This window comes from Apteryx mantelli, chromosome 8 (assembly GCF_036417845.1).
Source record: "Apteryx mantelli isolate bAptMan1 chromosome 8, bAptMan1.hap1, whole genome shotgun sequence".
Classification (NCBI taxonomy): Eukaryota; Metazoa; Chordata; class Aves; order Apterygiformes; family Apterygidae; genus Apteryx; species Apteryx mantelli.
Genome location: NC_089985.1, coordinates 35,942,664 through 35,960,189, shown reverse-complemented (window position 1 = coordinate 35,960,189; position 17,526 = coordinate 35,942,664). Strand labels below are relative to the sequence as shown.

The 17,526-nt window shown below is 42.0% G+C and overlaps 1 protein-coding gene across 2 annotated transcripts in view; it reads right to left on the bottom strand.

Annotated features, from left to right (window-relative positions):
• The window catches only part of ZFYVE9 (zinc finger FYVE-type containing 9), a 71,129-nt gene extending 62,656 nt beyond the window's left edge, over positions 1–8,473 (bottom strand). For both annotated transcript variants that reach the window (XM_067301249.1, XM_067301248.1), the window contains exon 1: positions 8,301–8,473. The gene's annotated coding sequence lies outside the window, so the exon portion shown is untranslated. The remainder of the gene's footprint in view (positions 1–8,300) is intronic.
• Positions 8,474–17,526: the final 9,053 nt, after the last annotated feature.

Below are 17,526 nucleotides of genomic sequence, written 5' to 3'. Positions count from 1 at the left end.
CCAGTACGCTAATAGAGTTACTTGAAAGTATAAAATTATGCAGGTAGACTTGTGCTTAAAGTTAAAATTACACTTACAAAAGAATCAAGAAAATACTGTACTGCGTGAAGTGTACTGGGTTTTTATTCAGCCTTCATCATTTATACAAACACAGTATGAAATTCTTACAGTCAATGCAATTTGATGTTTCAGTTAACTGGCAGTTTCAATATATACCATTTAAAGCAATCTGTTAATAATATAATTTAAGAAGTGTGCTTTACACATACTTTCAAGTTTGCCAAATTAAAAAAACAATAAAAGTCATTTTGAATTAACTAATATTCCACTCACAGTGTAACTTTGTAACCTAACAGCAACTAACATGCCCTGCTGGACTATCAAACTGGCCCCTAAATGGAAACAGTGGCTATTTACTGAAGCACAGACCCCAAAAAGGGGATAGATGAGATACCTGCCCCTTTTGCTACAAAACACAACTCTCAAAAGCAGGCTATAGCATGCATTTCCACTGTATTATGGAAGAGCATGTAATTTCAAAGAGACAAATGAAATAAAAATTAATACAGAAAGAGGAAACTTGCCTCTGATGTGATCCCAACATGTACAAAATGTTACTTATCTGCATTACAGTGCGCAGTAAAAAATTACACTGACCTGACTGTTTTGCTGGGTATGGTTATATGGTATATGTTAAACCACGTAATTGTTGTGCTTCCTCCATCCTACTAAAAAAATTCAGTATTCATAGTCTCAATAGCACACAAATTAGAAGAGGACTTATGTACTGGATATGTGGTCAGTACCACATATAAAATGTGGTGGGTTTTTTTAGCCTTATTTCCTATGGAAATGGAGATTATGGGATCACACTGTCCACTTTTAAACTGCTGGTCTTTTCCAAAAAATAACTTTAATGAAAATTAGGATCTGCAGAGTGAAAACAAATCCAAATGACTGTCCCTCTGAGGAAAAAGCAAGCAGAACTCAGCTGGTATATGTATTTTTGGCAGCAACCTGCTGGGCAATCAATATCCACAGAGCTTTGGAAAAAACAGAATTAAGGTGTTATGTGAGAAAGCTGGGGTTACTGCAGAGGGGGAAGAGAAAGGGAAGAGATACTAAGCAACAAAAAGTATTTAAATTACAGAAAACCTACCTTCTTTTATTCCACTTATTGCAGAACAATATGTTAATAAAGTACCTTCACTTGGCTACATTTACCATCAGATTCAGTTTACACTATAAAACTCATTCAACGTATCTTCTAATTTAAAACAAAACACAGTTCTCCCCATTTTCAGATCTTGTGAAAAAATTTTCTGCTACTGACAAAACCTCTCACAAATTCTGCAGAATTATGGTCAGAACAGAAGCCGTCGACATCGGAAATGAAGCTGTATTTAGGTTCCCACCGGTTCAGCTAGCGTGGTGGGAGTTCCTTTACCAGTTTGCAAGGCTGGACCAACACACTGCACTGACTCTGTCCAAGAACCACCAAGCTCTTTGGATCATCAGCTTAACCAAGCCCAGTTCTGTCCTCAGTCTTGCACGGCATCAGGCAGCACACTCCCTGGATCTGTGATGTCCTAAAAAAGACAGGTAAGCATTATCCCTATTCAACACTTGGTGGAACTGACCTACATAGAGAGAGGTCCAAGATATAAGCTTTTTCATGTCATACTGTGCTTATTTAAGAGATCACCACCACCAGACATCCATTCCCTTTCTTCAACAGATTACTCAGCCCCCCTCGCCTTCCTTTCTCTACAACACAAGCAGAAAAAACAAACGTGCTACCTCTTCAGTCACCACGCTTCCCAATCTGGTCTAGAAATAAACTAAACTTGGTTTTGTTTAAACCGAGATGCAAAGCTCAGAACTGCAGCGTTTGAAGAGCCAACACAAATTTACTTCTGCCAATTATCTTCAACAAATAGCAGAGGCAGCGATCACCCGAGTGACTCCCCCACACGAAGCACCAAAGTTCACCTCTTGGAGGTCCTGCAAGAGCGGCACACCTAAGATCAGAATGAGGAATTTGGATCACAAGAACCAGGCCCCATACGTTACTGCTAATGCCACTGTTCTTAAACTTTCCTCTTAAAATCCAACTATTTGAAAAATGAAAAAAAAAAAAAAAGAGAGAGAGAGATGAGAGAACAGTTTCAGTGTCCAGGCTAAAAGATAGAAAAGTACATCAAATAATAAATCAAGGGAAAAAAAATCCCAGATCTGAAACTATGTTGAATTTTTGTCCTGTAATATCTCCCAAATTTCCAACAACCTAACTGGCCAACATATTAGATAATACTGTTATGTATATGCACCTAATCTGCCAATTCTTCTTGTATTTACAATAGCTACATACACTATATATTCATAGCTACAACTGACTAGACTTTTATTTTACTGATCCTAAATCAACAATCTAGATCACACAGCACAAACAGGTAGGTTAACATGTGCACTGAGTTCAAAGCAGTGTTTTGACACTACAAAACTGAATCTAGAAATAGAAAAGCTTCCCTAATAGTCCGTGTCATTCACAGATAGAGAAGCTATTATGGGATTCAGAAAGCTCTTTGATCTGCTTCTTGCACTGAACATTATCATCTCCTTTTAAGTTCATCATACTACTTGTTAGAAAAATATATCAGCGTATGTTCCTCCACTGATAATCTTCCATGAATTTTCTGATGTAATTCACCTTTATTACTTCCCCAAAGAAAATTTAAAATTTAGAGAGAAATATAAATCTTGTACTCAGAGCACGCATATAAAGACTAAGAGTTCTACTTCAGATTTTTATATAAAAGTTTCAGCTTATCGTAGAAGTAAATAAAAACTTTCACATTACAGTCATTTTAAAAAATGGCCAGAATCCAGATAAACTGATAAGGCTGATAAGCGTTACTAGGGCAGTTATGGCACTTCTGTGATTGATAGAGCGCAAATGAGACTCTGACATAAGTATGGCCTAATTTAAAATTATCACCTGATAGGAAATGACCTCTGGATTCTTTGTATGCTGGGAAGAGGGAAGGACAGATTCCTCTCAACTAACTCTTCACTAACAAAACAACAGGCACTGCACTTAGGGTATATACTACACACTTTGCCTTTTTATGCAGGCCCACAACTGCTCTTTGGGAAAACTGAAGCACAAAAGGACAGTAAGACTCACAACAAAATCATTAGCAGTAAATATAGTCATAAAGTGGTACATTGCATTTATTTTCTAACTTTTAATTGGGCCAGGGATTTTTCCAATACAGGCAAAGGCTCAAAATATTTTCAAAGTCTCTGATCATGCCTAATTCCTCTGTTGTTTATCAAGAATAGCTGGGGAACAATCCTAAACAGTTACCAAACTGAAATCTTCAACACAGAAGTATTTTCAGACACAGATGACAGAAGAAGAAGAAAAAAACAGTTACAGTTTCGTCTACTTTAGATCTTAGTTGTTTTTTCTAACTACTGTGAATACTGTTTCAGCTCCAACCAGGCCAACAAACAGGAAGATACTAGTGAAGACACGGTACTACATTATTTTATATACAAAGCCATACCCTAAAGTGGGGTTCAGCATCACTATCTAAAATACCAGTTGATGCCTCAAGCCTCCAATAAAAAGCTTTCCACCTTTGTCACTATGCTGGAACTGAACCAGTAACAAAAACCCCACCAAAACAATTTTAAGAAAAACTATTACCTGACAACATCCTTTTCAACTGCAGAATCCTAGTCAACTTCCTTATGCAATCAATCCCTGAAAAAGTCATAGAACCGCCTGTTGCTATTAAAAGGAAGAGGTAAAAAAAGAATAAGAAACAGAAGCAAAAATATCTAATAGTAGCATGCAATACAATTCCTGACCGAAAAACATAGATGATCCCAGCTGAGCATACCAGGATGCTTCTGGACCTCCAACGTATTTTCTCAAACAACTGATACTGTGGTGATTCCCACTGACTCATAAGGTAGACTTGTAGTTTCAGTTGCTATCAAAGTATCAGAGATATAAGCAATATACAACAAATAAGACAAGGATATCTTTACCTCCATATTGTATATAGAGTACATAATATAGAAGGTATAGCCATAAGCACTATCTGCAAATGATTCAATATGAAGGTCTGGTAATTGCTACTCCAGAGCATAGAGACAACCAAAAAACTGATGCAAGTAGAAATCCAACACTGAAATCCATGTTTTGATTTGCCCAACATACATTGGACCCTGAGGATAAAATATGTAAAAAGATTCATACATGGCCACCAAAACTTCAAGACTAACATATGGTCAGACTGCCACATACTGACATTTCAGAATGATCAAGTTTTAGACGGAAGTAAAACAGGGTTAAAGCTTTTTTTAAAATGCTCTCCTCACTGACCTTCACAACTGAATTAAACTGAAGCAAGAACATTCAGAAATGCTCTACTGAAGATATTTCACAGGCTATTTGGAGAGCACTGTGTTTCCACACTCTCTAAAACAGAGAAAATCTACAGACTTTGACTCTATGCCTGTTTTTCAAACAGTTTACCACTGTCTCTTCTGCTTTTACTTACTACACTGGAGCTATGCCTGTGTAAAATTCAATGGACTGGACTTGCTTCTCTAAATTATCTCCCATTTGAGCAGATTTGGAGAAAGAATTCTGAAAGAACAACCTACCCTGTGCTGTCACCTGTAAGCTCCTGGCTACACATCATTTGTCTTTAGCCTATGTTTAGAAATTAATTAAATTTTTCCAATAACAATCTTAAAAATAGTTTGAATGACCATTTCTGGATTTTCTCTATCATTCACCTTCAACCTATCTGATGCTGCTGTATTACTGGGAAGGCTGTTGTTCTGAAAAATGAGTATCGATATTACACATTTCTACTTATCTCTTCTAGAAATACAACAGTAATATAATCACAAAACAATACTGGAAAGACTCGGTGAAAGAATGAACATCAACTTTACCTAAAAGTATTCTTCATATTTCACTTGTCTGCTCCTGTACTCTGAATAACGATGTTCCTAAATATCCCAAACTAACCTCGCATATGATGCAAAAGGGAGAAAACATCAAAAAGCGCACTCAGGAAACAAAGACGTTTTAAAGGCAAAAGCATTGAGTGCAGCGTTCCATTAATCCCAATAAAAAGATCCTGAAATCTTCAGCATTTTGTAATTTTCTCTGTAAACTAACACATTTAAAGAAATGACAGAGAGTTTAAATATCCCCTGTAGAACATAAACACATTCCCTCTCACACATAATAGTTGAGAATTACACTCACTAAGATCTAACAAGGCAGCTTCAAAATCTGCACGTGTGGAATGTCTCAAAAGAGTCTTAATAGCAAAAAAAACAAAAAAAAAAACAAAAAAAACCCCACACACTTAATTTTAGGTTAAGTTAGGTTTTCGTTTCAATGAAGTGAAATCCAGAAAGCTAAACAATAAATAGGAAAGTATTTTACATGTTTGTAAAAATAGAAACATTTTTATCTCAATAATGGCTGTTTACCTCATTGATCACATTCTTAAGAATGCTTCTTCTCAGTATGCTATTCACTCCAATAATGATCAAGCTGATAACCATATAGCATGTTTTGCTCTACTAGCTGGTCAAATAAACGTATATAAATATGTATCCTGAATTCTAATTTAAGTAGAAACTTAAGTAGAAATTACTATGTAAACAAAGGATCCTCTACACATCTTTTAAAACTTCCCATCAGTTCACATTAGTATTACATTTTCTCAGGGCTGTAAGATGTAACCAACATTTGAAACCAACACAAAAGTAAAAGCTGCTTCTATTACTTACAGCTCAATATTTTAACTTACCTTCAGCCACTTACTCTTAACTATACATTTCTTCTCAATAAAAAAAATGTTCCGACTTTCAGTATCATTATACAGACATGTTTCTCAACATATCTCAATACAGGATGGGAAAACTGAGCTGGTTAGTTTACATTTTTGTTCGTTTCAAAATTCAAGTCTCAAAGAATCTCAACTAGAGCTCTAAAACAGGCCAACTTTTTTTTTTTCAGACAATTTAATCTCAATCATATAAATAGAAAAAAGTAGTCTCTACATAAAAGTTTCCGAGTAGTCTATGACTATATTGGTATCTTCCAATAACGTTCTGGATAAAACTGATTCATCAGCAGTCACATCCAACTGTGCACTGAAACTATTATCCCCACCTGATTTTCTATGAGGAAACTTATTTCAAAAGATTCTTAGCTTAGTGCAGCAAAAAGATTTTTCTGACCAAAAAAACTTTAACACACAACTTCTTCCAAAAGCTCTTTCTTTTTGGTCAACATTTATTTAACAGCAAAAGTTCACACTGAACCTTTTGCAAAATAATCTCCAGATAATATTTATAAAAGCCTGTACACTGAAGACCTAGCAAGCTATTTTCTGCTAAAGTTTGCATAGCTAGTAGTGGACATGCAACAACAGACATTAAACGCCTATCATTCTTTGGCTACAAGTTTTAATAGTGCATCTTTGTCCTTTGTTCATTCTCTACCTTTGTTCCCTGAGACAGGCTAACATTTGTGCCAAACTAAAAACAAACAAAAAAAATTTTATCTCAGTCTTAGCCCCAGGCCTCAGATCCTGAAATGTGTGTTTGAAAGTGTTTACGTCCCAGTCTAATAACTAACTCAAAGCTAACACACAAAATGAACATCCAGTATCAGGACTCAATACTACAGTTTTGGGGCGGATTTTCTTCCCTTTTTCATGCATTAAAGAAGGCAGCATAAAGCAATGGGCAATTACAGAAGCAATTATATCATTATGTGTCTGAAAATGGTAACTAGTTAGGTTTAGATCAGGGCTTGCATTAGAAGGAGGCCTGTCTGAGATTTTGGGTCCTTATTCAGTCTCCATTTCAGATTCCCCAAACCTGAATAGGTTTTTAATTGTCTCCCTTGGGTCAAGGAGGCTGTTCTTCTAGTTTTCTATCACATGTCATAACTTAAAAAATAAGTGCATTACTGGATTTAGGCATTAACATAGGATTTTGATGCTGTTTCAACCACTAAAGGTACATCTAAAATCTGGATTTGTTCCATGAAATCAAAAACGATTTGCTAATAAAGTTAATTGGAGCGTATTAAAACATGGCTTAGTCAATAAAGTGCTGTCCAAAGAAAATAAAAGCTTTTACTAAAGTAGAACATCTTTTTATTTTACTTGTTTATATATGGCTCCTTCCAGTTTTGGATTCAGTCTGGACCAAAATATTCAGGATAGGGTTATTCAGAAATTCTCATCTAATACACCCATACTTAAATAAAGGTTGCTGAATGTTAAGATTTCATGCTTTAGTCAGCTTCTAATATTTGAATTGAATGAAAATAAGCATAAAAATTAAACCCTCTACAAAACCTTTGCCACAAAACAATCGGGAACATCTTGTCTATAAATAAACAAGATAGTTAACACTAAAACATAAAGTCTATCAATTCCCATCTGTTACTTGTTTCTCAGGCTGGTTAACGAGATAAAAACAGTTCTTCAGCCACCCTCCATCATATGCACCTATTTAACCGCAACGTTTATGAGCAAGTAACCAACCCACCTCTGCGCGAAGTCTGACATGCCAAGAGTGCCAGTTATTCTTAGAGTGAGATGCGACCACAGTTTCACGTAACCGGAGATGTTATAAAACGCAGCCCGCCCGCCCCATCCCCCTCCACCACTACCACCATTGCGGGAGTGACTTGTTACACACCGCGAGCAGCCAGCAACATCCCCAGCCCGCGCAGAGACCGGGCATCAGGCCGTCAGAAGGGCGCCAGGTGCCAGGCGGGACCCTCCCCTCCGCGGGCGGGGAGCCGGGCTGCGCGCGGGGCGGCCCGCCAGCGGCCTCGCCTCGCCTTGCCCCGCGCCAGCGCCGCGCGTCCCGGCCGCCGGCGGAGCCCCCACGGAGCACGGCGGGAGCTCTCGCCCTGCTCCCGGGCGCCGGGCGGAGCGGGCCGCCCGGCCCAGGGAGAGAGGGGAGCGGCGGGGGTCCCGGAGGGCCAGTGTCGCCGCCGCCGCCGCCGAGGGCTGCGGGGCGACCGCTGCCCTCCCCTCGGCGGCGGTGAGGGGGCACCCGGAGCCCCCCAAGGCCTGGGCCGGGGCGGTGGCGGCGGCGGCGAGGCGGCGGCTCCGCTGAGGCGGCGGCGCCTTCCCCGCCCGCCCGCGGGGCCTCGCGGCGGGGGCCCGGGCAGCGGGGTACCCCGGCCTCCGCGGGCCTCGGGGGCGGAGGGCTCGGGGCCGCTCACTCACCTCGCGAGGCAGCAGGCGCCGCCGGGTCTGCATGGCGAGGGCGATCTCCCGGGGCCCCGCTCCGCCGCCGCCGCCGCCGCTCGCTCCCGGGTGGGCCCCGCAGAGCCCGCGAGCGCTGGAGAGGCCGGCGCCCGCCCTCGCCGCCTGCCAGCCGGGCTCGCTCGCTGGCTCCGCGGCCGAGGCCGCCGCAGCTGCCGGCAGCCAGCGCCCCCTGGCCGGCCCCAGAGGCAGCGCACGGCACTGCGGCACCGCCGGGGAGGCAGTGCGGAGCCTGCCGCACCCCCGCCCCGCGGCACGGGGGGCCGGACCCGCCGCCGCCGCCAGCTCCGGCCCAGCCGCCCGCCGGCGCTGTTCAGCGGCGGAGAGCGGGCGGAGTCACCCCGCGCCGCGCCGCCCCGCGGAGGGCGCCCGGCCGCTGGCCCCGCGCACCCCTACGGGGTCCCGCGGGGTCACCGCAGCGCCGGCGCGACCCCGCAGCCCGCGCCTTCGCCGCCACGCGCGGCGGTGGGCGCGCCCCGCGGAGAGCCGCAGGCACCGCGGCGGACGGGCCCGCGGAGGCGCGCAGTCACGCCGCTGCCCACGCCAAGGCGAGACCACAGCGCGGGCAGGAAACCATAGTTACTCAGGCACTTTCCGTGGCGTGCAACGGGGATGCGCTCGCAGCACAGAGACGTACCTTGGAGCCAGCTGTAGCTGCACCTACAGACTGTAGGCAGCAGGATACGCGTCTGGGAGCCATTCATATTTTATTTCATATTTAATACCTTCAGATCACAGACAGGGACACCCTATATAGGCACAGCGATCCACAACCATCTATGCATGCCCAGAGAAATACACAGCCGTCCCCGAGGGATACACAGATACACAGACACGGAGCCATCTGTTCAGAGACACCTCAACTATTCAGCAAAGCAGGATTCCAGAAAAAAATACACTCGTTCCTCACAGAAATAGACTCAAAAGTGCCACGGCAAACTAGCAGGTATATGCAACACCATTACTATGCACTTGGAGCCTCACCGATTATTTATTTAAAAGGAGGAAGCCAAGGAAGTACACATGCTGGGAACAAGATACCTTTCTCCGCCTGGCTGTAGGCGCTCAGTAAGTTGTGTGTGAAGAAATGTCATTTTTCCCTCTGCCCCCCCGCCTCGTGTGTGTGATTTGCTGCGATGCTTCGGGTCTCACGGGGGGAGGCGGGGTGTCAGCCCGGGGCTCCCGTGCTCCGCCACAGCGCGCACAGCCGCCCTCTGCCGGGCGGAGGGCCGCGCCTTGCCGCCTGAGCGCCAGGCCCTCACGCACGGGCCTCGCGAACGCCGCACCGCACCCCCTCCCCTCCCTAACGGCTCCCTAACGGCTCACCCCTTGCCTAACGCCTCGCGGCGCGTGACGCCGCACCCCTCCCCCACTAACGACTAACGGCTCACGGCGCCCCGCCCCTCCCCTCGGTAACGCCTCACTGACGCCCCGCCCCCTCCCTCGGTAACGCCTCGCTGACGCCCCGCCCCCTCCCTCGGTAACGCCTTGCTGACGCCTCTCCCTTCAGTAACGGCTGACTGACGCCCTGCTTCGCCTCCCCTCAGTAACGCCTCACCCCGCGCCGACAGGAAAGGGGGGAAAGAGCAGAGGTCCCCTGACGTTTAGGAGGTGCCGTGGCCTTCTGCCAGCCGCAGCAGAGTGCCATTTCGCCGCCGGTAAAGGAGGAAAGGCGAGTGTGGTGCTGCTGTGACACCGCCGTTCCCGTTTCGTTTACCCATGCCACCTCTCAGGTCTTGGCACTTCGAGGCTATCACTTTTCAGCAGGTTCGGCTTCTCAATTAACTTCTTACATGCGGCAGGGAATAAGGTGTAATGAGTCGTGATGATAAAATCTCGGCCTTCTTGCTCCAAGAGCATCAGCCCATCCCACTTAAATGAAACTTAATGTTTATTCATTGATTCTGGAAGAACTATGTGCTTTTCAAGCAGAAAATATAAGATACTCCCCAATCAACTGAGTCATCAATCCACGGGCAAAGAGCTGAGAGGGGTAAAAAATGCTAATCAATCATATCTGCTAACAGCATGTTAATGGAGATGGCATTTATTTTCTCCCATAAAGCATTTCCAGCTAACCCCAGCTTGCTGTCTCATTAGTAATTAGTGGTGTCATGTTTACAAAGCACAGATGAGGAGTTCTGATTCAGTCCAATACACAATTAATATCCTCAACACAATTCTCATGAAACAGCTCAGACTGCTAAATGCACAATATGCCTGACAAACAAAAAGCAAAGAAAATAAAGGCTAAGCACTTTGTACCTTCTAGCCAAAAGCATACAAGCACATAGGTTTGGCATCTACTTAAGTCTCACAGAGTCCTGTCACTACCATAATTTTGTCCTACTTTGATCCATCTGCACATCTCACTCTTTTCCCCAAACACTAAGAGCTTCTACCTGAAAGATATCATAGCTGCTTGTTTTGCAAAAAGGTTATCTCATGAAAGTATGGAAAATGCAGTTAGGCACAATGGGGAACATCCCCGTGAGTTAGGGTGAGGGGACGCAGTCTCCTGCTCTGTTCCCTCTTGGTATCTGTGTGGCTCTTGGGCGCCTTGTGACTCATTCCCAATGACGGTGACGTACCTGGGGAAGCAGGAACTCAGCAGGACCCCTCACACTGCTGCTCTGGGCCACTGTGCTGCCGGACAGCTGGACTTAAAGCCCAAAGACTGTGGGTGGGCAGTTAGAAAAGTGAGGAGAAGCCACAAGATGCCAGAGATGAAGGGGAAAGGAAAGAGTTACAGGGTCAACAGAAAAATAAATGTGCGTGTCCGTATGTGTGACTATGTGAAACTACTGGATAAAGGTAAGGACTAATAACAATGCATGAAAACTGGGAGCTAGGAGTTACGGGCACTTGATACAGGATTCAAAATGATGCAGGAGTAATTCTACGAACAGCACAGTTAAAGACAGTTGAGGATTTCTTAACTACTTGGAGAAACTTGGGGAAAAAGGAATCTTATTAGTGGCTTGGGTCTGTAACTAGATGGAAATAGTAGATCTATTAACAATAATGTAGGAAAGGCAGGAGTGCTCAATAAATATTTCTTTCTGTATCTGGGGAAGAGCCAGATGGTATACAAATATCACAGGATGATGATGATGAAATGCATTCCATTACCACAGGCACTGTTAAACACAAGCTAATAAAGTTGGGCATCAGCAGATCTAGATAACTTGCGTCCAAAAGTTTTAAAAGCACTGGCACAGAAGATCTCTACGCCATTAATGTTGATTTTCAATAAATCTTGGAACAGTGTTAAAGTTCCAGAGGACTGGATGAAATATTGTACCAATATTTTTTAAAGGGTAAACAAGGTGACCAGGGTAATTACGACTTGCCAGCCCGACAAGAATTCTGGATAATACAATGGAACACTAGCTACATTACTTGATTAAAAAAGAATTAAAGGTTGGAAATAAAATAAAGGCAAATGAATATCGAAAATAAATCTTGCCAAAATAATTTGATTTTTTTATGACATTACAGGTTTGGTTGATCAGGGTAAGCAGGACTGTAAAATATTTGTTTTAGCAACTTGTAACATTATAATTAAAAAACAGAACTACACAAAATCATCACAGCACATATTAAACTATTCAAACCCTGGCTAACTAACAGTTACAAAATGGGGAAATATAGAGCCATCATCAAGAGATGTGTTTCTTGGTCCTATAGTGATTAGTTCTACACTATATTATATTGATATTAATGGCTTTAAAGAAAACACAAAATCATCACTTGCAAAGTTTGTAAGTGATGTAAACATTAGAGATTGGGAAATAACAAGACAAGTCATGATGTAAAGTATCTGAGGCAGCTTGATAACAAGTAATGCTCGTTTCTATACAGCCAAATGTAAAAACATGCACCTCAGAATAAAGGCCATGATTATAGGGTGGGAGAATTTGTCCTGTAACAAATTAATGCTAAAAATCCTTGAGAGTCATCACATATAATCAGAAGAAAATGAGCAGGTGGTGTGGTGCTGTGGCCAGTAAACTAATGCAAACCTTGGATTTATAAATAGAATCCAGAAAGATGTCTTAATTTTTACCTGGCATTAGTCCAACTGCTCCTGAAATCTGGTATCCAAATTCCTTAATTCCATAACAGAAGCTGAAAAAGAAATGGTTCAGAGAAGACCAATGAGACTGATTTAAAGTTTGAAACTGAAAATGTTCATTTGTCAAAAAGAAGGTGATGAAGGGGTGACTCAATCACAGGTTTTAAGTACTTACAGAATTCAGTGGCTGTACACTAATGCCAGACAAGTTCAGCTTCACAGTGAGGTCTTTTATCAGTGAAGGTAATTAATCACTGAGACACCTTAGGGAGGAACAGGTTAGATTTCCCAGCACTGGGAATGTCAAAATCCAAACTGGATTTTTTTTTAATTAGTTTTTAACACAAGCAGGTGTTAAGTCTTGTGAGTCTGTTACCCATGAGATCTAAGAATGTGATCACAATTCTGGATTCTGGTTACTAATCTATGCAGAATTAGATTTCCTTGGGAGCTAAGTAACAATGTGTCACCCCCTTTGGCATCACCTGATGCATATCATGCGTCCTTGAGCACATGATGGGAACAGCCATGTGGATAATAAAGATTGCATGGGTTGACAGGATGGGTGGACTTGTTTGCAGAAGGCAAATTCTTTGAATTCTTTAAATACAAATATAACACTTCTCTTGTAGGAAGTTCCTGAGACATACATTTTCCGGAAGCTGGGAGATTCTTCCTGGCAAGTGTCACTATATGATTATCCTATTATTAAACTCTTTCCTTGGCATCTCCTTCTGGCCACTGTCACAGACAGGATGCTGATCCTTCCCGTGCCAAGCAGCCTCTCCGATCCATATCAAAGCTGACCCACCCCTGCTCCACCAGTGGAGTGGGAGTTTGGGTGGGAGCAGAAAATACATCCTGTACAATATATAGGCCTAAGTGTAGGAGAGGACAAATACAAAAGGAGAGAGGAGTGGCACACGTGATGTCAGAAAGTCAGAGACATGAGTAGGAGATCGCACACAGGGCTCTGAACCTCTCCCGAATCTGGAATTGATCAAAACATTGTGGAGTCTTTGGACTGATCTGATGTCATCAAACAACTACAAAACCTCCCAGCAAAATGCCCATGGCATTCCCAGGCTAGCGCCTGATCCACATACTCAGCCTTCTACTGACACCCATCAGTTCTAGTGGAAGAGACCTGTGCTGTGAACCCATGGTCCAAACCTCTTGGATGCCTGAAGCTTTTGTTCACAGCTCTGCAGAATAAAATGTTGACTTTTTTTCAACACAGCTGCTAGTAACTGCTTAGATACCACCCTCCAAAAGAAACAATACTCTAAATACTCATTACACCGTAACTGCTAGAGGAGTGCTTAATGACTCTTTAATCAGCTTCTGTTGTAAAAAACAACCCTTTGATTATACCCTGCCAAAGATACCAGTAGACCTCCAGTGACGATTGCAATGTAATGATTTTGCCCTCTAGTGGCTGAAAGACTGCTCCAGCTCCTTTGGTGTCTGTCTTAGTACATTTTTATTACATCATCCACCTTGAATCTTTGATTTTTCTAAATTTTATGCAGACTTCATCCATTACACTCAAGTACTATCTGCATCAGAGCAATTAGAATCAATAAAAATGTTTTCCTGTATATCCTCAAAACACTATATAAATGTTAACTCAGCATTTAGCGAGTCAGAAAGTAAAGGCACTAATACATGGGCACTTAATTAATCTATGATGTATTTTCCACCAGATATGACTTAATCTCTACAAAAGGAAAAGACCTGCTAGGTCACCATCTCAATGCTTTGGTCAATTTAGGGTCATTCTGTGATGAATATCTATTATAATTTTGTCCAGTTTAATTTTAGACATGCCATTTATTCTTAGGAGTAAAAAAGATGGCATTTTAATCCTTTCCCACAGTACACTCACAGTGGTTATGCATTTAAAAAGCAACATAACTGGTTTACTGTCTATGCTGGCTACATCTTTAAACATCCATCACTTTTCTCTCCATATTCCAGACACCGGCCCAAGGGCTATAAAAGGTCTTTGTGTCTGTGTTCACCTTCCATGTGTGCTTGAGCAAGGGCTTTGGACTTCAATTATATGTTGATTTTTCTTCTTTTTTCCCTCTGGCACCCATTTTAGTTGATTAGCCCAAGCTCCCTACGGAAACAACACTTACTCAATTAAATTGTTTGTCTTTCTCATCCCCTCTCTCCTTCTCATATCTTTAGGAGCTCTTGGCCAATTTCAGCCACAACTGAAAAAGCGGTAGGTCTCATGGGAAATTCAGTTCTTACAAGTTTCGTGGTAATCCGTGGCCAGACAGAGCGAGCGAGTCGACGCAAGTGGAAGTCCACGGTTACATGGTCTGTGCGGCAGTGGCCGGTTTGTTCATCCTTGCACCAGTTCCATATGCCTCCCGGCCTCCGCTGCCTCTGGCCCAGGACTGCCACAGAGGGGGACTCTGCGGAAGCACAGGTCGACATGGAAGGGAAGGGCAGCGGGAACGGGACAGCTGGGGTCATTGCAAGGGAGAAGTTAGACAGTGAGGACACAAATCCATGTGAAAATGAGATCTGTTTTTCTGCTGCTCACAACAACTGCTTGAGGATTTTTATTTGGACTCGGTATTTGAGACTGAGATGTGATATTTGGGTAATGTGAAAGCCTCAATTCAAATGACAGAATTTAGTAGTCCCTTTCAACAAGAAAATAATAAACATTTGGATAATTCCATTCTTGTTGTTTATTTTGCCGACCATCTGTATTTAGAAGCCCTGGAAGTGCTTAAATGCTATTCTGATTACATTCCTGATCTGGCCAGAAGCTGGAAAAGCCTTTAACGAACACCCAGGGGGGTCAGGTATTTTTGAAGATGTTCCAGATGAACGTGGCTGTGCTCAGTAACAAAAACAAAACGAAACAAAAAAACCCAGGATGTGGAATCAGGAGAAACAGGTTCTTGTTCAGCTGATCCTTAGCTGATTTGCTGGGTGACATTTAACCTGTTTGATCTCCTTTCCTTGTAGGAATGGTAGAACTAGTTATATTTAGAGCATGAGTACTATATGAGACTTTGTCAAAGTCTGTAAAACCCCTTTGAGTCTCCTGTGAAAAGTATTATGATGATGTTTACATGAAATAATATGATATGGAACATATGAAATCATCACTCAAATATGTGGTTTCTGGATCACTGAAACAATAAACCTTTGAGATTCAAAAATGAATAGAATTTGAAAGATTAACTCCATCTTCAAACTTCATCTTCCTAAAATACTGAAAAAAATAAATTTTCCATTTGAAGAGCTTAAAGCACTTTACAAATATGTATAGCTGAAACTTGATAGTGCCTAGGAGACATAAACAACCTGCTCCACATCACTCCAAAAATGCACTTAAGAGTTAGGACTAGAATCATAGAAGCCCTGATTTTACCCCTATCTCATGTATCTCAACTATGATATTATTCAATTTATTCAATCAAATAAAACCTTTCATCTTTCAAAGATGACTACTTCAGAAATAATGTTGAAGCTGTGCCAGAAGATGGTGAAATGTAGAAGAATTGAGACACTCTCATTGTTTGGATATTTTCATGATGGAAAGTCATAATTCATGTCAGTTTGGTCTAAAAATTCTGCCTTAAGTGTGATATATTGATGAGGAGGGAGGGACCAGCACATCTCACAACTTCTAGAAGGAAGTTTCTGAGTTGTTGATAGCCCTTTCTAAAAAGCTGTATGCACTTTTCCAACATATCCACATTTCATGGCCCATAGGAAGCCCTATGGTGACGAACACAAGATTTTAACTGAGAATCCCCCCAACTGGACTAGATATGGGCCTACAAGAGAGGTTACAACCTCCCATAGTAGGTCTACATAAATAACAGTGCCTCAGTAAGTTCCAGGGGCTTCAGTGAACATGCTCTGTGCTTGATGTGTTCCCTCATAGAGGCAAGACTCATTCAGTGCTCTGGCTGACAACAAACCGCATCAGACACTTCAGAAGGGACTTCCACCAGCAAACAGTAGCACAGAGGATGTTTTGTGGAGGATTTTTGAATGATCGTTTTTGTGAATAGAAACCCACTCCCTCAAATGTCAACACTTTGTATGTCAGGAAAATTCTAAGGACAAAACAATTTTAGAGAAATCAAAATCTAATTCAAAATTGACTCAATATATAATACGAAATAAAAATATTTCATCTGAAAAATCATATCAAAATAGGTATTATTAAATAATTCACACAAGAATGTTGGAATGATACATTTTGACATAACAGAATTTTCCTTCCTTCCAACATAACTGTATTCTCTGACCAAAAAAGTTGTCAGATTTTTTTGACAAGCTCTAGAGTATACAAATTAAATAACCTGATTCATTCTTGTACTGATTTAATAAGTGAATGCTCATGTTTTATACAGAAAAAAATCTAATCCTTCTAAAATTCTGTTTTAATCTTTGTGATACCTTGTAGCAGTGAGTTCCATTCACTAACTGTGGTACTTTAAAAGTATTTTCTTGCCTCAACTGTAAGTGATTTACTGCACACTTTAACTTAATGCCCTTTGGTCTCATATAGCAGCAATTTTACTTTCTCTATATAATCCACTATTCTGTTTATTTCCAATATGTTCCTTCTGATTCATCTTTGTTTCTGCAAAAATTAAGACAGTTTCCATTTCTCTTAAATTACAAGTTTTCCTGCATCTTTATATGGTGGTACAACAACTAGAGCTTCTCTGCAAGCTATCCATATGTACACTAAACCAGCTCAAAACTGTTTTTCTTCTTGGATGGTCAAAAGTTAACACATCCTGCCAGTGGACAGGTCCAGTCAGCATTACCTTGCTTTTGTCAAAAATGTTTAATCATTTAGGCTACATACTTCTGTAATTCTTCTTTAGGTTAGTGCAGTAGAAATTAATCTCATTTTCTGAAATACAAAAGAGGAGCAAATCTGAATTTTAAGAAGAATGGAGGAGAAGGCTCAGAGGGGATCTTATCAATGTGTATAAACACCTGATGGGAGGGAGTTAAGACCACAGAGCCAGACTCTTCTCAGCGGCACCATTTGACAGGACAAGAATCAATGGGCACAAACTGAAATACAGGAATTCACCTTAAACATAAGAA